General features: G+C 41.7%; 1 protein-coding gene across 8 annotated transcripts in view; it reads right to left on the bottom strand.

Moving 5' to 3' along the window:
- ncoa2 (nuclear receptor coactivator 2) overlaps window positions 1-13,873 on the bottom strand; it is a 346,138-nt gene extending 332,265 nt beyond the window's left edge. For 6 of the 8 annotated variants that reach the window (XM_072253913.1, XM_072253869.1, XM_072253943.1 and 3 more), the window contains exon 1: window positions 13,062-13,172. The gene's annotated coding sequence lies outside the window, so the exon portion shown is untranslated. Of the gene's footprint in view, window positions 1-12,810; window positions 12,996-13,061; window positions 13,173-13,546 lie in introns of those variants that run through there. The other 2 variants (XM_072253878.1, XM_072253883.1) reach the window with 2 other exon arrangements.
- Between the last annotated feature and the right edge of the window lie 8,539 nt (window positions 13,874-22,412).

Raw genomic sequence — 22,412 nt, 5'->3', positions numbered from 1 at the left:
ACAGAAACTGGGTCCCAATTAAGCATTTAGAATCCTCTCAATATTTCAATTGACATGTCAAGATGGATTGTTAACAAATTCCAGGTAATTGTGCACTTCTATGCAAGTGACTATGTCGGGAAATACCTAAAACACCAAAAAACTCAATTGCCTACAGGAGTGAGACAGATCAGTTGATTGAGTGGTGTTGCAACAACTTCATAATCAATGGCAAGACCAAGGAATTGATCGTAGGCTTTAGGAGAATACACCCCAGTCCTCAGAGGAGTCAGCTTCGTCCCTAGGTACAAACATCTGAGAGGACCTATCCTGTGCCCAACACATTGATTGAATCAAGAGGCATCACACTAGCCACTCCACTTTATTAGCAGTTTGAGGATAATTGATATGTCTCCAAAAACTCTTGTAAATTTCTATAGCCGTATAGTGGAGAGCATTCTGACTGGTTAAATCTGGTATGGAGCCTCCAATGCACGAGACCACAGATAATTGTAAACTCGATCACGGACCAACACTCCCTACCATTTGGGACATCTTCAGGAGGCACCTCAAGGAGGTAGTATCCATCATTAAAGGCCTTCACCATTCAGGACATGCCTTTTCATGAATCGACCATCAGGGAGGAGAAAAGAAAACCTGAAGATCCACACTCAGTGTTTCAGAACAGCTTCTTCCCCTCTTGTCATCAGATTTCTCAATGGTCAATAAACTCATGAACACTACCTCATTATTCCCCTTTTGCACTATTTACTTTGTAAATTTTGGTAATTAGTTTATGTCCTGCACTGTACTGTAAAAAAAACTATTTTCATGACATACATCAGTGATGATAAACCTGATTCTGAAATTAGCTCAGACAGCAATATAGCTCTATTACCACCAGAAGATCTGTTCTGCTGATTGGTGATGAGTCTGAAGATGTCTACTGTGTTTTTGTATCATTCACTGAAGCAATGAACAAAATTTATGTTAAGATCTCTGGTAAACTGAATTTTGGTCAATCAGAACAGATATTCTAGACAGTGTATGTTCACTCTACTAGCAACAGTAAACCATAAGCCAACTGCACAGGAAAATACTTGCAGATCCATATGGAATTGCTGGTATTTTACCCATATAAATGCCACCAGGTACAGGATTCCGCCACAAAAGTCCTGAACTTGCTGGAAGGAATACTGGTCAGAGTCAACGTGGGTTCATGAAATGGAAATAATATTCAACAAATCTGTTAAAAAAAAATTAAGGATACAACTGGCAGAACAGATAACGGAGAACCAGCAGACGTTGCCTATATAAATGTAAGATGACACAAAATTAAATTACATGAGATTGAGAGTTGAATACAGCCACAAACTGAGCATTGATTAGCAGGGAGAAAGCAACAGGAATGGGCAACACACAAAAACCTGGAGAAACTCAGCAGGTCAGGGGAATAAACTGTCCACATTTTTGGCCGGGACCCTTCATTGGGACTGAAAAGGTAGGGGACAAAAGCCAGAATAATGAGGAGGGGAAGGCGGGGTAACAAGCTGGCAGGTGATAGGTGAAACCAGGTGAGGGGAAGGTGGGTGGGTGTGGAGATGAAGTAAGAAGCAGGGAGAGGATAGATGGAAGAGGTAAAGGGCTGAAGGAGGAATCTAATAGAAGATAATGGAAGAAAGGGATGGAGGAGGAGCCGGAAGAAGGTGATGGACAGCGAGAAGTGAAGGGGTAAGAGGGTAACCAGAGTGGGGAAAGAAAAGAAAGAAGGGGGTAGGGGAGAAATTACTGGAAGTTATAGAAATGAATATTAATTCTACCTTGTGCTTACAATGGGAATGAACCATTTTCAGATTCGGAAGTCGTGATTAGTGAGGAACTACTTTGACAGAGAGAGGGAAAAAAAATTCCTTAAAAAGTAGCAAGAGACAGAAAGGTGTTAAGTGTTTATTGCAGGGGTTCCCAACCTGGGGTCCATGGATACCTTGATTAATGGTATTTATTGGCCCATGGCATAAGAAAGGTTGGGAACCCCTGGTTTAAAGGGAGCTGGATAGTCTTCCAAAGAAAGTAACTGAAATTTAAAACTGAGGCACAGAGACATTTGGAGACATAAATTAGGTTGGTCTGTACTGCAAGAGGATTTTTGTACAAAAAGTAAATATACCTTACTGCAATTATTATAGAATCTTAGCAAGACTGCACTTTCAAATGTTGTTTATAGATCTGATCTCCTTACACAAGAATATACTTGCAGAAGACAATGTACAAAGAGGTCAACAATGTCAATCATTCAGACAGAGGAGAAGAAATTTCTTTAATACACTGTAGGGTACTGAATACTTGAAATTCTTTACTGAAACAGGGCTGTGAGGCTTAGTCACCAAGTACATTGACCAACTTCTCAGTATTAGGAGAACCAAGATATTTGAGGTTAGGGTAGAACTGATGCAGAGGTAAATTCTACTATAATCTAACTGAATGTCAGAACAGACATGAGGTATTGATTGTCTTTCTTCTGCTTCTATTGTTTTGGCCTCGAGGGGCAGAACATGAATTTTATGTAATTTTTCAAGCAACCACTATGGAGAAGTTACCTCGTAGAACTTGCGTCTAGTTAAATCTGGTGCAGCAGAAGCTTCTTCATTCATATGAAAGCAGAGGAACACTTGTGGGAGGGTATCAATATTAATTATTTCCATTTCATTTCTTTGCACAGAGTGAAATGCTTCTAATTGTTTTAATACATTCCTATTTAAAAAAAACTACCTATAGTTATTTAAAATTTTTGAATATCTCTGGATGGCAAACAACTAAGCTGGGTCATGAGATGCAATTGTTGAAATGAATTGTAGGGTGAAAATTCTAAATTGTTCAATGTTATGAAAAGCACAAGAATGAACAAAGTAATGAAAGGCGATTTAGTGTAAAATGCTAGCTGATTTTCTGAGGAAAAATACATTTAAAAAAACACTTCTTCAATTAACCTTTGGTTTCTCCAAGTACTTCACAGGCTTTATATGATATAAATTAGGAAATACAAAGGTAACTTTATTACATCTGTGGAAAGCCATACCTGAAAGAACAGTGGTTGAAGAATCCAAACTACAAAGCAAATTCAGTAAGTACAATTCCCCAAAGGGAAACATTAGATTGTTGAATTACTTCCATACTTTCTTCTGCTTACCAAACATTAAACAATAACCCTAATTCAATAAATTCATAAATAATAAAAGCTCCACAGTCACTGTAAAACCATATAAACTGCTCAACTGACGTGACATATTAAAACACTACCACAGCGAGCTACAATTTGATCTGCAATTTAATTTTAAGTCCATGACTCATGCTGATTCTGCATATCACTGCATGACAGAAGACTGTACAACAAGCTTCAACACCTGAACCTGGGGTGGGGGTGGAGGGGTGGAATGATGAGGAATTATGGAAAAATAAGTATTAGCTGGGGTTCCTATTCAATGATTTTCTGAGCGGCCCTTTGTAATTAAAGGACCAACTAAAACTAATTTCCCAGAGAAGAGAAGCCATTTAATTACGGTGCCAAAATGTTTTTACAACAAATTTCACAACATACGCTGGTGATATTAAACCCGATTCTGGCTCTCGGGTGCCATATATTTTTGAATTTAAGTCCAAGTGGACAAAGAAGGTTTGTCAAACATCTCCCTTCATTATTAAAACGATATCTACCCCAATATAAATATTTCAAGCAGAATCCATAATCTTTGCTACATTAAGCAAAGTAACATTCCAGCGAGTTGGCAGTCAAGTTGGACTGGCCATTACAATTTCAGTAGTGAGCAATCTTAGTAACAAGTCACAGAACATTACAATCCCACTGAAACTGTTTAGCACACACGTCAAAAGCAAGAATGCAGGCAAACTTGTTTTTCTCCAGCCTTTAATTTCTAATTAACTGAAATGAATTTTATTCACAATTACTCACAACATACCACGACAATACCAAAAAAATTAAGTGACAAGAAAAAAAGACCTTTCACGTGAAGTGCACAACATCTATAAATTCTCTGAACGCAAGGGGCTGCAATCCAAAGCAACTTCTATTCTCGTTCCCTTACCTCCGCAACTATTTTCTTGCCTTATTTATAAAGTGGAACTTCAAAACTCAACAGCTATACACTCCCCGCATGTCTTGACAGAAAAGGCTTTTAAAAAAACATGCAGCAATACAAAGCCATTGTAGCTGATCCAATCAACAAATACAGATATGGACAGATACTGACAGATGGCAATCAGGAGGAAGATTGCTGATTATTTTTCCCTCTCCTTCACAACGCAAGAAACCAAGCCCATTCACAAACTTCCTTCCAATATACCCACTTAGTCAGTCCAAAAAAAGACCATGTATGCCTTAGCAGTCAGTTCCTGGCAGATAGAGTACCAACTAACAATAAAGTCATCCCATCAGATACATTTCATAGAATAAAGAACTGTAAAAAAAACCAGCAATGTTCCTGATTTCAAACTATGCCCATATACTTTGACTCAATGGCTTATTTCTGAGGCATCACTCTTAGACACATGCAACAAAATTCTACAGATTGAGATGAATGACCAATTAATTTCAAAGACAACTTCAGTGGTTATTTACTCCCTACCCCCACCATGTAGAATTGTGCTGTACAGTTTGCAACGCCTGGCAGACAAATGCTACTTCAACATTGGGACACTACACTATTTTACTGTGGCATACATTTTACATGGACCTCAGATTTACTTAAGCACAGGACAGCATCTCCAATAATTCAGTACTAGCTTGAAACAGCCTCCACATCAGGAATTCCCCAACCTTTTTAACTCCATGGAGCAATACATTAAGCAGGGCGTCCGTGGACCCCACGTTGGGAACCCACTGTACAAGAACTCAAATTGTGGTGGGGTTCATTCCAGTTTTGGCTGCCATGTGACAGAGTTGTTATTTTATGATTTATTGAGCTTGTTTTGTAAACAATGATTATATAAACAATCTTCTCCGAGAGAAGCTTGTGTGGTCCTGAGATCCCAAGAGCAATGCCGTCTGGAGCTATGCTCCTGGTAGGGTCACCCATGGTGGTAAGGTCGAGGGTGAGGTCCCTGACAAAGAACAATCCAACCAAGGCCTCAACGGTGGAACAGGCGGACGAGGTTACTTCGAACTCAACGGCTGCGAAGGTAGATGAAGGGGGCAACAGATCCATCAACTCCAATCATCGTGGTTTCCATGCCATTGGAATCAGTTGAAGTATCGTGTGCTTCTTGGAGTGCAACATCAAGCACACGTTAAACAAATACACGCACAGGCATCTTCACTCTGTACGGAACGAAGATCATTATCTTCGACCTCGAGGGATAGCCACGACGATATAAACAATGTCAGTAAAAGTATGCATGGCCAGGCATAATATTTCAATGAAAACTCTAAGTAAAGCAGTGATAATACTAACACTAAATTAAAGGGTATGCCAATGATTTAATGAGTTAGATACAATTGATCACTCCATTTATCTCCACTTTCCAATGAAATATCCACAGAGCAAAACTTTTAAAACTACCTTCCTTTTTTTTTCAAATAATCAATAAAGGAAATTGTGTCATTTATTTCTGAACAGGCAAATCTGGCTCAAACAAAAAGTATAAACTTGTATCAATAATAGAGAGGTAGCATGGCCTTTCAGACATTTAATTGGTAGGGAATGACTTAAAAATCAGAAATTGAATTATCAGCTATTTTTCTAAATGTTGAAAATTCTACAGCAAAAAGACTATTAAATCAGATAGAGAATTTGATCTCAACAATGAAAAATGTTGCAACTGACTTCAGACTGAAGGGTATACAAGAAAGATCTCGTCACATTTTCAGTTCTTGCACACTACAAATGCTCCCCAAATGATACAACTCTCACGATGAGTTCAAATGCTAATCAGGACCAGAGCACAAATCCTAGACTTGAGAAGTCAATCTAGGGAGGCTCTACGGCTCCATGTGCCATTTTCAGGACTTTAAACTGCAGTGCTGAATGTCTTCCTGACAGAAAGTAAAAGATCCCTTACCACTGCTGTTAAGAGGTAGAATTATCTCTAGTTGACAAATAACATGCAACTTTAAAAACAACATGACTAAACAAATGAGCTGGTCGCTAACCTTTGCAGTTTTCTGGACTTGATGGTTTAAGGTGACTGTTGTGTTACCTGTGTTGTCTCCCCCCCCCCCAATAAGTCCCAGATTCACTACTGAACTTTACACCATATTATGGAGTCGTAAGATAAACATCTGAGTTAGTTCTGCTCAATTTAAATACATTTTCTAACAGAGTTTGCAAACTTGATAAAACCACATTCCATTCCCAGCAAACCAATGTTTCGATCAAAGTTAAAAGCAAGGGTTTATACAAAAGTACCCGGGAAATTGGGAAATCCCAGAAGAAACAATAAAATAAATTCAAATGAAGTCATTTTATATCATTCAAAAATGAAAATATAAAGAATTATTCCAAAAAGATACAAGAAATACACAAGTCCTTTGGGCAAATGCCTATAGTAGAGTAAATATTAGCCAACTTGTATTTTCTCCTGTAAATGCATCCAAATCCAAACAAACAGAACTAAAATTAGTTTAACATACTGGTTTTGCATTGGTGGAGCTGTGTCCACTATGTTAGTGGGAATTCTTTTAGTTTTTGCACCTGGCCTCAGAAACCTCAAATAAATATGGTAAAATGGCAGGCAACAGTGATGACATAACTTTAAGGGGGAAAACATGCAGAAAAATCTGCACTGAAAGACTAAGGAACACGCTATTAAAAAGCAACAATTAATCACAACAAACTATTAAAGATCTATATACAGAAGAGCTCCATATAATTTGAGTTCAAGCATGAATGCAACTCATAATTCATTTAGCTGCAGAATTAGGAAAAGAAATGAGCAAACATTACTGCATCTTCATCACATAATATATTTTACCAATAAGTCAGTTTCAAGTATACAAGCTCCATTATGGCGCTGCATTTGTTTTAATTAGTAAGTGGTACTCAAGACCACCAATAAGCTTAGTATTTATTGCCCATCCTGAACGATGGGAAGGGTGGGCGAAGAGGTAGTATTTGGAAAGGATTAGCCAAAGAAATGGGTATTTCACTCATGAGGCAAAAGTAGAGAAAGCAGAAGCAAAGCTTGCAGGGCCAAATGTGCAAAGCCACGTTGCTAGGACCTTCACAACAGATCCACTGTACAGTTTCACCCAGAGTATAGCATTTCAAGTGGAAATTATAAGAACATTTAACTTATTGCAATTCAAAAAGGACCTAAATAGTACAGCTCTTAAAATTAAATTCCTTCAATTAATGCCACATCAATCCAATTGAATCACTACTGAAATTCTAATAGGGGCATAAAACAAACTTCATATGAGGTGACTCAAAGAGCATGAAACATTAAATGGATTGAAAATATGAAGATTTAGAAAAGAAAAGTTGAAGGCATTTCACACAAGCTACTACCCTTGATGTGGCAAAATGGCCTGAATTAAAAAGTAAAAGCCTTACCATATAAAGTATTGCTTTGACATGTACAGAAAATTAAGAGAGGAAAATTGAAACTCAGGAACACCCAGAAACTTATGATGTGAAAAAGGTGAATGAGAAAAATATAGAAACTATTTTGAAATGAATTCTATAGTATTGCATTGGTTATGTAATCAGATTAGTCATCCAAACTCCTGGACCTTTGTTCCAGAAAATGCATTCAATGTTCCAGCTGTATAAGGATTCTCAAATCAATGTATTTTTTTAAAAAAATAATACGTTGAGCATAATTAATCAAACCTGATGAATTTCTGTGCAGAATCTATATAGGTCAGTGCTGTTTATTTTTACCCATTCAAGCTTTTAACTCCAAACTAACTTCTGAAGTGGCTATTTATTTCAAATATTTTCTCAAGGCAACTATAATTGCTGAATAAATGCATTGCCAGCAAAAACTACTTCCCGAGACATAAATGCTTTTGTAAGGTGCAAAATAGATACTGAAGTGGGCCTTTCAGCCCTTGAGTTTGGCACATCATTCTATCAGACAGTAACTTAACAGAACACCGTCAGGTACAACTTTCTGAACACACAAAATGCATCAACACAAGAGGTAATTTTTAAAAACAACTACACAGGACACTAAGTGGCATTAAACCACTTACCAGGGATAAAGTCACAGGGTGGGAAAAGATGTCAAAGTTGAAAGCAGAGAATGATAGAGAAAAACAATTGCAAAGTCTTTTGAAAGCACACCAGAAACGAATCTAAAGTTAAACAGCTTTAGATTATGACAAGGTTTTGGAATGGCCAGGGGGGAGTGCAACTCATTTATATTGAATCAGAGTAATATCCCACTCTGCTGGAGCCTCACACATAAAAGCAAGAAATGAGCACTCAAGTTACAGACATCAACCTCGTGATTATAGGGAAAATTGCCTAAGTTTATATTTGCTGAAGAATTGTGTGCAAACCGATTTCCAAATAACCAGATATTTGGACAGGCATCATTTATTGCCAGAAAGAAAGCCAATACAAGTTCATTCTGGATGACATGGTCTGCAATTAAAAAATGGATTACAAATGAAACTGAATATAAAGTCACAAAGTACTTAAAGAGGAGTTTATAAATGGAGTTCTAAAGCTCAAAGTCACAGGCGGCAAAAAAATAAACAAATTGCAGAAATGTATAATTAAAATCAGATAGCAAGTTTGTCTTTGCCATATCATATGCCTCGAAGATCCTGCTTCTTAAGAGCAGGAAAATGGTAGTGCAGTTGGCGTTGCTTCCGGAGACCCAGATTTGATCCTGACACTGTAGAGTCCACGTATTCTTGCCAACACCAGCCAGGTTTCCTGCTGGTGCTCTGGCTTGCTCCCACATCCCTATGATGTGCTGGTTAGTTGACTGAGTTCTCCAAGTACTGTAATCCCTCAGTGTAGGTCATGACAACAACAACCATACATGAATTCACAGCAGTTAAGTTGTCCTTCTCTTATCTCAACACGGTTGATAGAACTTCAAATGTTCATTTTACTATCAAAGTATGTATGCAGAATACAACTCTGAAACTTGTCTTCTCCAGATAGTCATAAAATACAGAAAACCATACTTGTAGTTGAAAGACAGACATCAACCTCGCCCCCTCCACCGCACAAAAAGAAAAAGAAACTGACATACAAATTTGATAGGTCTTGAAATATACAAGTACAAGCTCAATTCAGCTGATTAAAACAGAGATGCTCAATTTGGGTTTAACCAAAACCATTAGATTCAGACCAACCAATCAGTCTGGGAGCAAACAGGAACATAAGACCTAAATTCATGAGTGATCGCACTTGACATTAAGGCAACAAGGAACTCCGGCAAAATGGGAGGCAAGGAAGGTTTCAAAGGGAAAGCACTCCAATGCTTTAAAAGTGATATACTGCACAAAGGTGGGGTTAAAGATCAATCGTTCCTAATCCAGGACATATCAGCAGGAGTCCCTCAGTACATTAATCAGGCAGCCATCTTCAATTACCTTCCTTTCATCTAAAGTATGTCTGCTTGTTGCTTGCCAAGCATTCAGTTCCAACTGAATCTCCTCAAACGAAACAGCCCAGATCTTTATACATCTGATGAGTGGCAAGTAACATTCACGCCAGGGAAATACCAAGAATGATTGTCACCAAGCAGAGAACACGTTACCAGCTAGCCTTGATATTCAGCGACATCAGCATCCACAAGTCCCCATGTCATCATCGGTCTGGGATTCACCATTGAGCAGAAGCTCAGCTGGATCAACAGTGGCTGCAAGACCAGTTCTGAGGCTGCATGTCTCACAATGAAGTATTCAGCACTTGTCCGATAAGTGGACTTTCAACAATTGTCAAGGAACTCAACACGATCCAGGACAAAACAGCTTGCTCAATTGGTACCCCATTCACCACTCTAAATATTCATTACTTACACAGAGACAACAACATGTACCCTCTTCAAAACACACAGCAGTCATTTAGCTGGGCTGCTACAAATGCCATCCTTTTCTTCCAGTTTTTCCTGTCTCCACATCTGCTCTCAAGAAAAGGCCTTCCATTCCAGGACATCTGAAATGCCATTTTACAGGGATCATAACTTCCCTTGGACTGTGGCTGATGCAGCCCTCTCTGACATTTCTGTTTGTCAAACTTTTGCTCGCATCCTACCACTCCCCATACAAAATCATCCTCATCTTTAATGTGCCAGATGTAGAAGCTCCTAGCCTCTACATCTGGCACATTGGCCTTCATCATTTCCGCCAGCTGCAAGAAGATCACACCACTAGCCACAAATTCTCCCCACTCCTTTCTGCCTTCCCCAGCCCATTGGTACTTTCTCCTGCAACCATGGGATATCTAACCCTTGTTCTCATATCTCCCCCTTCACTACAATCCAGTCCTTCCAGGTGACACACATTTATAAACACGTCTTTCAACTGCCCACCGAGTTCAGTGTTCCTGATGTGGCATCCTCTACATCAAGACGAAATACATACAAAACGACCAATTTGGCCATCCTGAATCCCGATTGTTACTTCAATTTCCATTCCCACACAAATCTGTTCACAGCCTTCTCCACAGCCAGAGTGAGACCAAATGTAAATTAGAAAAATGACCACCCACATCAAAGTTGCTGGTGAACACAGCAGGCCAGGCAGCATCTCTAGGAAGAGGTACAGTCAACGTTTCCAGCCAAAACCCTTCGTCAGGACTCAAATGACCCCTCATATTCCCCCTGGGTTGCCAACAGCACAACAGAAGCATCGAATTTTTCAATTTCAGGGAACCATAAGCTCTTATGTCTTCCCCTTCTCTCTCAGGCCTCCTTGTTTTTGTCCCCTTCCAGCCCTCATTATGTATTTCAATCCCTTTTCCTCCCAGTCTAACCACCCATTTCATCCACCAAATCCCTATCCCCATCCAGTTTTGCCTGCCCTTCACCTGTCCCCCAATTGTTCCTATTAACACATTTCTTACAGCCTTTATGTTTCTGTTTACAGGCTATCCATGGATTATAAACTACCTATTTCTGGACACATCCTACATATGAATGATCTCTCCTCACATTACTAAATTCAGAAGCCTTAACCAATGCCAGAACTAGCTTCCCTTCTCTCTCCACTTTAATACAAGTGTTCTTTCTTTTCAGTTCTTATGACATTCATTACATTGGATGAATGATTACCACAAATTACACGTTCCCGTGAATTTCTATTTATGGCCAAATTCAAATTACGGACATCCATGAAAACAGAAACCCCTTGTTATTCAGGGACAGACTATCATCCTCCAGCAACGGTCTCCAATTTCGCCCTCCCTTTGGATCCATCTGCCCGTGATCTATCACCTCTCCACAGTTCACCAATCATATACCAGTCTCTATTTCACCCTCTATGCTTTACAACAAATCTTGGCTCTCTGCTTTTAGTCCTGCTGCAGGAATTCGACTCAAAACATTGACAATTCCACACCCCCTCCCCACCATGTTCCTCGAGAATCCATCATCTATAGTCACGCAACACACACAAAATGTGCTAATTGAACACAGCAGGCCAGGCAACATCTATAGGAAGAAGTACAGTCAACATTTCGGGCCGAGACCCTTCCTCAGGACTAACTGAAAAAAGAGATAGTAAGAGATGTGGAAGGGGAGGGGGAGGGATGAAGCTAAGAGCTGGAAAGTTGATTGGCAAAGTCAATATAGTCCCTGGTGTCCATGAAGTTCAGGAAAAGTCACTGTCATACGTGGTAAAAAAAAAAATTATCATTCAGGGAACAAAATCAGTTCTGTAGCTAAATACGTACATTTCTAAACAGTAACGGAAATAGCAAGTCAGAACTTTTGATAGTTTGTTTTTATCCAACAGCTGAAAATATCAAATTCTCCAGAATGCGAAATACGCACTGAAAAAGAAAAAGGCAATGGTTTCCAATCACGGAGCATTAAAAGTCCTCCGCTTCCACGACTGCTCAACTTCTTGTTTCTGAACGTTATGGCGAGAATTTAACTCGAACGCAAAATTAATCCTACAAATAGCCCTAACAGAAAGTAAGAATGGTGCCTGATATGCATTTGGAAAAGGAGGTTACTCCGCTTTGTGCAATTCAATGGAATTGCACAATTGTGCTGGTGGCACCTTGGAAGGAGCAGCCAAGGAGTTGCCGCCGGCCTTCCTTCAGTCAGCGTCCTCTCTCGGGGGAAGCCCCGGACTCGCCGCTGCCAGTGGGGGAGGGGGCAGAGCAACCCGTCCACTCCACACCTACGGGGAGCTGTAGTTCACCAACTCGCTCCCAGCCACCGCGGCCGCCGGAAAGAGCCCACAAACAACACTACAATTCCCGAGAGACGCCGCGGGAATCAATCCGCGCGTGCGCACTGCGACACGTTTGTGATGTTTATCCTTACAGTTGGTGAGCCGCTCCGCGAACTGCGGCGCAACCTAACCTCAAGCGTTAACCCCGCCCCTCTCCCGAGAGCCGCCACCGCCTATTGGCTCTCACGACTGGGATTCTCGACAGGCCAATGCCCTCCAAACTCTCCCATAGGTCAATCTCCCTATCAATCAAGGGTGTTTCCGTTCAAGTTAGGTGGAGAAACGAAGGCAAAGCTCGCATTTTGGAGAAATAGTAAACGCAATTAAAGAAAGCGGCGCCTTTCGGAGGCGGAGGCGGCTGCGGGCAAGGCCCGCCCCAGCCACCACCAAAATACCCCAGAGTAACACTGCAGCTCCGGCACTGCCATGAACAAACACACACACACACGTACTTGGTGGCTTCGGCGAAGTTGCGAGCAGCCGAGTCGGGGAGCGGACGCCCGGCACAGCGGGCTGCCAGATTCCCCCGGCTCTCGCACGCAGGCGGCGGCGGCAGCACCGGGCAACACAAGAGGATCAGCCTCCCCGACCCGTCCCAGCAGAAACCACGCCGCCGCCTCGGCTCCAGGGTGAGCCGCCAAAAAAGAGCAGCAAGCGAGGCGGGCAGTCGGTGTCCGGAGGAGCAAGGGGGCAGCTTACTCACCGGCTCGGCGGGACGGGAGGGGAGGGTCACCAGGGGCAACGATTCACCAGCCTGACCTTCGCTTCTGAAGACGGCCTCTCCGAGCTGTCCGCCATGTTGCTCCTTGTGTATTTAAATGGCAACCGCCCACAATCAAGGGAGGCGAGCGGAGGGGGAGGGACGGACGGAGAGTGGGGAGGTGGGCCCGGCCCGGCTCAGCCCAGCCCAGCCCAGCCCGGCCCGGCCCGGCCCAGCCCAGCCCGGCCCAGCCCAGCCCAGCCCGGCCCGGCCCAGCCGAGCCCGAGAGCGACATACGCTGCTGCCGCCGCGGCCCCCGAAACCAGTCACCGTCTCGGCGCCGTTCACCTAGCCGCCTGGGGCTACCAGCCCCGCAGCCGGGCGGCATGCCCATCGGCTCACGGTCCGCGTAGCCTGGAGCCGAGACTGGCAGAATTAAATCTCTTTTAATTGTTTTGTCTTCCACCCCGGCACGCCACAAAACTGACCTGTTACTCTTTCTCGAAGTCGATCTTTGCAAAACTAAAAGTCTCCCAAGCTAGTGAGAGATTCACGGCTAACGTGGGCGGGTTGGAAACGTGGACTTCATCGTCGCAGCTTTGGAATTTCTTGGTGGGATCGGGAGATGAGGGTCTTGCCGGTGTCAATTTATAGTTTATAACGTTCAGCAGCACTTAAGGATACCAAAACGAATCTTGCCTTTTTGGTGAATTGCCGAGCAGCCAGAGAGGGAAATATCAAATGCGATGACAAAGCCCATTCAAGCAGCTGGGTTTTACAGATGTGATGGTTAAGTTTGGGGAGGGCACTGTCGAGTTCGGAGGCTGGGCTGCTGCCAGTTGTGGAAGGAAATGAAAGTAGAAGCTCAAGGAGCTGAAAGCAGAGGAGCGGAGTGCAGAAGCGAGTGCTGTAGTCTTGAAGAAGGTTACGCCGATAAGGAGGGGTTAAGGCCGTAAAGAGATTTACATAGAATGGGAGCTTTGTTTATCACACATGTGCAATTTAAATCTGCCTTGTCTTTGGGAGCAAAGACCGTCCGTGCTTTTTTTTAAGACCAATGTACAACAATGTACAAACTTATAGGTTTGCAAATATTAACACATTATAATATTTACGATCTAAAAGCCAGCATAATAAGGTAATTGGAGGGAAATAAACAGTCGACGTTTCTGGCCGAAATCCTTCATCAGGATTGAAAAGGAAGGGGACAGAAACCGGAATAAAAAAAAGGTGACGGGTGGAAGGAGTACAAGCCGGCAGGTGATAAGGTGAGGAGTACAAACAGGCAGGTGACAGGTAAGACCAATCGGCTTGTACTCTTTCCCCGCCCGTCGTTTTATTCTGGCTTCTGCCTCGTTGCTTTCCAGTTTGAATGAAGTGTCTCGGCCCGAAATGTCGACTGTTTATTCACCTCCATAGATGCTGCCTGACTTGCTGGGTTCCTCCAGTATCGTGTGTGTGTTGCTCAAGATCCCCAACATCTGCGAAATCTCTTCTGTTTATAATAAGATCGTTCACCGGACGTAACTGTTTGGCTTTAAAGAGGAACTTAAGATGAGATCGGGAATTATGGTTTGAATTTCCAGCGCAATGTTTGAGATTCATGCGGACGTGATTAGTAACTTAGGGACAAAGAGCAGGGTCTTATACCAAGTGTTCAGCGTTGCAAAATGTGAAATTCTGGAAATGGTGGGAGGAGGAATATTGAACGATTGCAGAAACACGGAGAGATGCACCCAGCAATGCATTTGACTGGAGGAATTGGAGTACCTGGAAAAGTTGTGGATTAGCGAGAGGAGGAGAGTGGTGAGCAAGAATACAACTTAATATTAATTGTTTACATTTACAGAACAGAGGAGTTTGTTTGTCAACAGTGGAAGTATGAGGCATAAATGAAAATAACGTGTAGATAAAGGAATTCTGATTTTTAAAAAAAAATCCCTTTCCTTTTCCCCTGTCTCAGTAAAAACAGAAAATGCTGGCGAGCTCAGCAGATCAAGCAGCCTGTGTAGAAAATAGAACAGTTAATGTTTCACGAACTAACTTGTTATCTCCCTGTCCCAATTTTGATTGAGTCCTGGACCAAAAATATTAACTATTTTTCTTTACACAATGCTGTTGAATATCTTCAGCATTTCAAACAAGAGAAAGTTTGCAGATGCTGGAAATCAAAATAAAACACAAAATGCTGGAGGAACTTAGCAGGCCAGGCAGCATCTATGAAAAAGTCGACATCTCGGCTGAGACTTTCATCAGGACCCTGAGTTCCTCCAGCATTTTGTGTGTATTATTTTCAATATTTTCTGTTTTTCCTGCAGTGTTTTCCTGCATAGCCAGCATTGTTTATTCTACAGGTTTGCATTACATGGGTTATACGGTGCGATGTGGAAACTATTGGTGGTAGGAAGGGATTATTAAGAATCAGCAGTAGATAGAGTAAAATAGAATAAGAATATATTATAAATCAATCAGAGTAGTTTCCCTCTGTTGCCTCAGTTATTGCATTCGGAAGCCTGAAGACACACACTCAACCATTCAGGAACAGCTTCATCCCCCCTGCCATCGGATTTCTGAATAGACATCGAACCAATGAACACTACCACGCTGCTTTATTATATTTGCACTACTTTTTTCTATTCACGTTTTTCTATTATTATGTATTGCATTGTACTGCTGCTGCAAAGGCAACAAATTTCATAACATATGCTGGTGATATTAAACCTGATTCTGAGAGGAATATTGACAATGCCAATGATATAAACCAGAATTCGGGTAAAATTGTGGGAAGTCCTACAGAGGCCATGGCTGTCTTAAGACATTTACAGATGCTGTGGTTGCAGAGGTTTCACCGTTGAGCCACAAATGTCTTATATAATTTTGAGTTATGTGTTTTAATCTTCTCCATTGACTGTATGTGCACTGACCATCTGCTCAGGGGCCCATAGAATAAACTGATGAGTTGTAAATGAAAAGACAGATAGTTGAATATCACGAAAGGAAAATGTAGCAGTCAATGATCACTGAGCCATAAAGTGGGAAGGCTCCAGAGAGCAAAAGCTGTAAGGCTAAGAAAAAGGAGAGAGACTAACAGAGTCATCTCGAAAATGAATACAGAGCAAATGGAAGAGAACAAGGAATGACCAAGAATGGCAAATCAGTACAGAATAATGACAAACAAATATATTGATTGGGACTGATTCCTAAAGATTACATCAATGAATGGTAGCAATAAATAAAATAAAGGATATGAAAATCCTTGCCACTGAGGAGGTGACGATACCTTTGGCATGACGAAGAATGATGTGTTTATGTTAGGCAGATATGTTGAGTATTTTATATTGATATCAAAAAGAATCTGGAAACCAAATTGGCTAATGAAACTGAACTAGACTGGACAACACTTGGAGTATCTTGGATAAGAATTTCCTTTATGTGGAAGATGACAGTTATTATAATCAAAATCAGGTTTATCATCATTGACAATATCTAAAAGCAAACATAAGCTGCATCTCTGAAGTAAAATGGGAAATGTTTGAGATATTCAGCGGTCAGGCAGCTTCTCTGGAGAAAGAAGCAGACTTAATATTTCAGGTCAATGATTCTTCTTCCATTTATATTAATCCACTCTGTTATTGGATAAAGTGGATGCACTGTGAAAATAATTAAATGCTGGCATTTATAGACCCAGGAGCTCACTGAGTCAAGAGGAGAAAAGAAATTTTCTGTCAAGAAAAAGATGCATGTATTTGAGCTGTATTAGGCAACTTTTAGAAAGGCATAAATAATTTTTAAGTGATCTTGGACTAAGTATTGTCATCCATAAACAAAGTTTAGGGTGACAAAGAGAAAATATTTTAAAAGTGAAATTTCAAAAGGACAGATATTGTGATGAGTTATAGAAATTGAAAATAAAACACACATAAAGTATTGAAATTCAGATCCAACCAAGATATCCAGTCTTTGGAAGCAACATAGAGAAAGGTAGCTGAATTGATTCCAATAGTATGATTGTGACCTAAGATGACTGATTGAAGAATTTGGGTTGTTTGCACTATAGAGAGAGAACAAGAGGCATTCAAGATGAATATATCATGTATATTGAACTTAAGGGATATTTTAAAGCTGTCACAAACTCTTGAATGAACTCTAAAATGAAAAAAAGTAGACATGCACATTGTTCTTAATATATTCCTACAGAAATGATGAACATATGGAGGTAGAAATTGGTAGGTAACAAAAGCAAAAGCAACTGAACGTGATTAGATCTGGAGCTCCACTTGTGGATTCTGAAGTTCCCCTATTTTCCCTGCAGTCTTTATGAAAGTTGAAAGAGAAACTGAAATTTTTCTCTCTGCTATATATTCAGACAATATTTAACATTAAAAACAAGAATATCATAATTAGGAATTTCTGCTCTCAGTCATATTATGTCTCTTAACAGAATTAACGGAGCACATTACTGCATTGGCTGTGTTTGAAGTGTACAATTCTCATTAAATTTGACTGGTTAAAAGAATGGTGATCCATCCAAAGCCATATTTCCTATGAGATTTTTAGAAATGGGGATGGTTGGACAAATGTACACAGCTTCCTCTTTGAGAAAAGAAACAGCCCATGTTAGAGTAATATAGCATTGTCGTTATTAAACTCTCTAATCATTTTGGCACTAGTGGGAAGATCAGTATTAATTGCCCAGTGTTAATTATTCTTATGAGTGTAGTAGTGAGTCACCATCTTAAATTTCTCTTAGATAGAGAGATCTACAACTCAACAGTTAAGAAAGTTCAGGATAGTGTGTAACTTGTGGTATTATTGGGTTCCTTACATCTACTGCCTTTCTTCTTCCACAGATGCTACCTGATCTGCTGAGTGTTTCCTACATTTTCTGCTTTTATTCCAGCAGATACAATCCATTAGGCCCAATCTTTCCTCAAACTGCCCTTTCCATGATACTTAATAAAGCTTCATTTGTTCCACACCAAGGGACTGCTTAAGAGGAAGAAGATTGTGATAAATTGCATCCCCTTTGCACTGATCAACTGTTAACATCTTCATAGCCATGTGTATGGCTGTGTCACTGTAAATGTGACAAATACAACAAATGTGGTCATTTATTCTAGTTAAAAGTAATCATTGTATTATGTGACACTGAAAGAAAAACAGTGTTTTGTGAAATAATTTCTGGTTATACATTGCTAGCAATATGCTTTCTGTGAACTACTGCACAGAAATGTGCAAGTCAATGCCTGCTTTCCCTACCTATACAAGTCAAGATGCCTCAATTTTATCACAGACTGCACGACCATACATGTTTGTTCTGAAAGAGTTAGATACTAGAAAATCAGTGCAAACCTTATGATTCCTGCTAACTGATGTAAGCACAGGCAACAATACAGCCTAATTGCCTTTTAATCACTGGACATGTTGGAAGCTACTTAAAAATATAACACTATTCCTTTATCACCGCTGGATATAATCTTGAGTAGGGGTCTTGGGACTTATTCAAGATTCAGAATTGTGACACCGAAGGTACAGCATTATATTTCCAAGTAAGTATGTTGTGCACCTTGGAGGTGAACCTGCAGATGTTGCTCTTGTTCTTCAAGTTGACAAAGGTAATGAATTTGGGAATTGCTGCTGAAGACATTGGTGCTGCTTGTAGGAGCTACTGTACACATAACCACAGTATGTTGGTGATAGAAGCAGTTGGTGATTGCAACAGTCACAGCATCATGATTTCATAACCTGTGTTTCAGCATTTGCAGAGCAAGCTAGCACACTGTCAGAAGATCCATTCTGACTATACATCAAAAAACACAAAATGCTGGTGAACGCAGCAGGCCAGGCAGCATCTCTAGGAAGAGGTACAGTCAACGTTTCGGGCCGAGACCCTTCGTCAGGACTCGGCCTGAAACGTTGACTGTACCTCTTCCTAGAGGTGCTGCCTGGCCTGCTGCATTTGCTGGTGAATTGCTTGAAATTCCAGCATCTGCAGATTTCCTCGTGTTTACTGACTATACGTCACTTCAGTCACTTATGCTTCATTGGAAACAGAAACCACATATCATTGGTATTTAGCTCTGCTCCTGTACATCGCAGATGACTGACAATACATGGATACAAATGGAAATAATTAAGAGTCAACAGCCAGTGGATGTATCACTATCCAACAGTTTGAATAGTCAATAGTACTTTGTTCTAGGTAGTCAAGCCTCCTCTTAAAGCAGAATTCCTTCCGGGAAGGAATTTCTCTCCCAACGTTCACTCCATTACATTCCTGACATCTGTCATGTGGGTGTTTGTAAAGCACTGGGGTGTCAGGAGGTGGATCAGAGATTTAGGATAACCAGCTTTAGGCCTGCTTTTATGACCACTGTATTTTGATGGTCTAATTAATTTTTTCAGTCAGTGATGATCCCCAGGATTTTGATGATGGGGGTTCACCAATGATTATCCTTGACAGAAAGTTGAAGAGGAAGCAATTGAGCGTAATTAGTTTTGGAACGCACTGAATATATTCTTAAGTTATTACCACTTTTTACTTTCCTAGAGGCAGTCAGAAAGTAAAGCCAAAATTTTCTGCCTCTTCTGCAGTCACCATCTTCAATGATTTTCAAACAACAGAGATTAAAATCCCTCTTATTGGAAATGACCATTGTCTGCCCTTTGATGTGCAAATGTTTTGTGGAACATATTTTATTTTAGCAGATTATCCCCAAATATCAGGCCTGGATTAGCTCACTTGTGAATAGAATTGAACATAACGTGAACATCTCCACTTGCGATCTTGATGGAAGAACTGTAAGTAACAAAAGGCCCCCCCCGCCCCCCCCCCGGACCTCTTTCAAAGATGTTTAGCATCAAATAAAAACAACTATTTTCCTTTGCATTGAGCACCATTTCAGAGATGTCAAGACTGCTCCATTGCATCATACTTCATCCACACATCTTATGGATACACATATCCTCTGCTCTTTCTGTGTGTTTCCTCGCATCCCTGTTGTTCATCCATTAATCACCCTTGTTCAATGAGCAGTGCCATTCTGGTCCTTTGGTGTTATCCACATCAAATGCCCTCCATCCATCAGATAAACACATGCCAACACACAGACTGGTTCTTTTCTTTCCAGAGCAGAAAACAGGAAAGGTCTCTCCACAGGTGATGCAGCTCATAACCACAGAGAAATCATTGGGTGTGGGGGCAACCTCGATTTAAGCAGTGAGTACTAGAGACACGGTGGAGCAAATATGCTTACATCATAAGAAGTGGTCATGCTGACTTGGTTTCAAAGGTGAGAAGGAGAAAAAGAAATCTTTAAACACGAGGAATTCTGCAGATGCTGGAAATTCAAGCAACACACATCAAAGTTGCTGATGAGCGCAGCAGGCCAGGCAGCATCACTAGGAAGAGGTACAGTCGACGTTTCGGGCCGAGACCCTTCATCAGGACTAGCTGAAAGAAGAGCTAGAAAGAGATTTGAAAGTGGGAGGGGGAGGGAGAGATCCAAAATGATAGGAGAAGACAGGAGGGGGGGGGATGGAGCCAAGAGCTGGACAGTTGATTGGCAAAAGGGATATGAGAGGATCATGGAACAGGAGGCCCAGGGAGAAGGAAAAGGGGGAGGGGAGGAAAAACCCAGAGGATGGGCAAGGGGTATAGTGAGAGGGACGGAGGGAGAAAAAGGAGAGAGAGAGAGAAATAATGTGTGTTTATAAATAAATAACGGATGGGGTACAAAGGGAAGGTGGGACATTAACAGAAGTTAAAGAAGTCAATGTTCATGCCATTAGGTTGAAGGCTACCCAGACGGAATATAAGGTGTTGTTCCTCCAACCTGAGTCTGGCTTCATCTTGACAGTAGAGGAGGCCGTGGATAGACATATCAGAATGGGAATGGGATGTGGAATTAAAATGTGTCGCCACTGGGAGATCCTGCTTTCTCTGGCGGACAGAGTGTAGGTGTTCAGCAAAATGGTCTTCCAGCCTGCGTCGTATCTCACCAATATTTAGAAGGCCACATCGGGAGCACCAGAGGCAGTATATCACCCCAGCCGACTCACAGGTGAAGCGTCCTGATGAAGGGTCTTGGCCCGAAATGTTGACTGTACCTCTTTCTAGAGATGCTGCCTGGCCTGCTGCGTTCACCAGCAACTTTTATGTGTGCAACAGGTGAAGTGTCACCTAAAAAAGGAGGACATCTCCTTCATCCTGGAACTTTCACCCTGCCCTCAAGTTCACCTGGTCCATTTCTGACACCTCTCTCCCCTTTCTTGATCTTTCTGTCTCTATCTCTGGAGACAGCTTATCTACTGATGTCTACTATAAGCCTACGGACTCTCGCAGCTACCTGGACTATTCCTCTTCCCACCCTGTCTCTTGCAAAAATGCCATCCTCTTCTCACAATTCCTCTGTCTCCGCCACATCTGCTCTCAGGATGAGGCTTTTCATTCCAGGATGAGGGAGATGTCCTCCTTTTTTAAAGAAAGGGACTTCCCTTCCTCCACCATCAAATTTGCTCTCAAACGCATCTCTCCCCTTTCACTCACATCTGCTGTCACCCCATCCTCCCGCCATCCCACTAGGAATAGGGTTCCCCTTGTCCTCACCTACCACCCTACCAGCCTCCAGATCCAACATATAATTCTCTGTAACTTCCATCACCTCCAACAGGAACCCACCGCTAAGCACATCTTTCCCTCCCCCCCCCCCCGCTTTCCGCAGGGATCGCTCCCTACGCGACTCCCATGTCCATTCGTCCCCCCCATCCCTTCCCACTGTTCTCCCTCCCGGCACTTATCCTTGTAAGTGGAACAAGTGCTACACATGCCCTTACACTTCCTCCCTCACCACCATTCAGGGCCCCAGACAGTCCTTCCAGGTGAGGCGACACTTCACCTGTGAGTCGGCTGTGGTGATATACTGCGTCCGCTGCTCCCTATGCAGCCTTCTATATGTTGGCGAGACCCGACGCAAGCTGGGAGACCGTTTCGCTGAACACCTATGCTCTGTCCGCCAGAGAAAGCAGGATCTCCCAATGGCCACACATTTTAATTCCACATCCCATTCCCATTCTGATATGTCTATCCACGGCCTCCTCTACTGTCAAGATGAAGCCAGACTCAGGTTGGAGGAACAACACCTTATATTCTGTCTGGGTAGACTCCAACCTGATGGCATGAGCATTGACTTCTCTAACTTCCGCTAATGCCCCGCCTCCCCTTTGTATCCCATCCGTTATTTATTTATTTATAATAATTATTATTTTTTCTCTCTCTCCTTTTTCTCCCTCTGTCCTCTCACTACACTCCTTGCCCATCCTCTGGGCTTCCCCCCTCCCCCTTTCTTTCTCACT

This window comes from Mobula birostris, chromosome 1, assembly GCF_030028105.1.
Source record: "Mobula birostris isolate sMobBir1 chromosome 1, sMobBir1.hap1, whole genome shotgun sequence".
Lineage (NCBI taxonomy): Eukaryota > Metazoa > Chordata > Chondrichthyes > Myliobatiformes > Myliobatidae > Mobula > Mobula birostris.
Note: the sequence above shows the minus strand (reverse complement) of the source record. Positions and strands in the feature narration are given on the sequence as shown.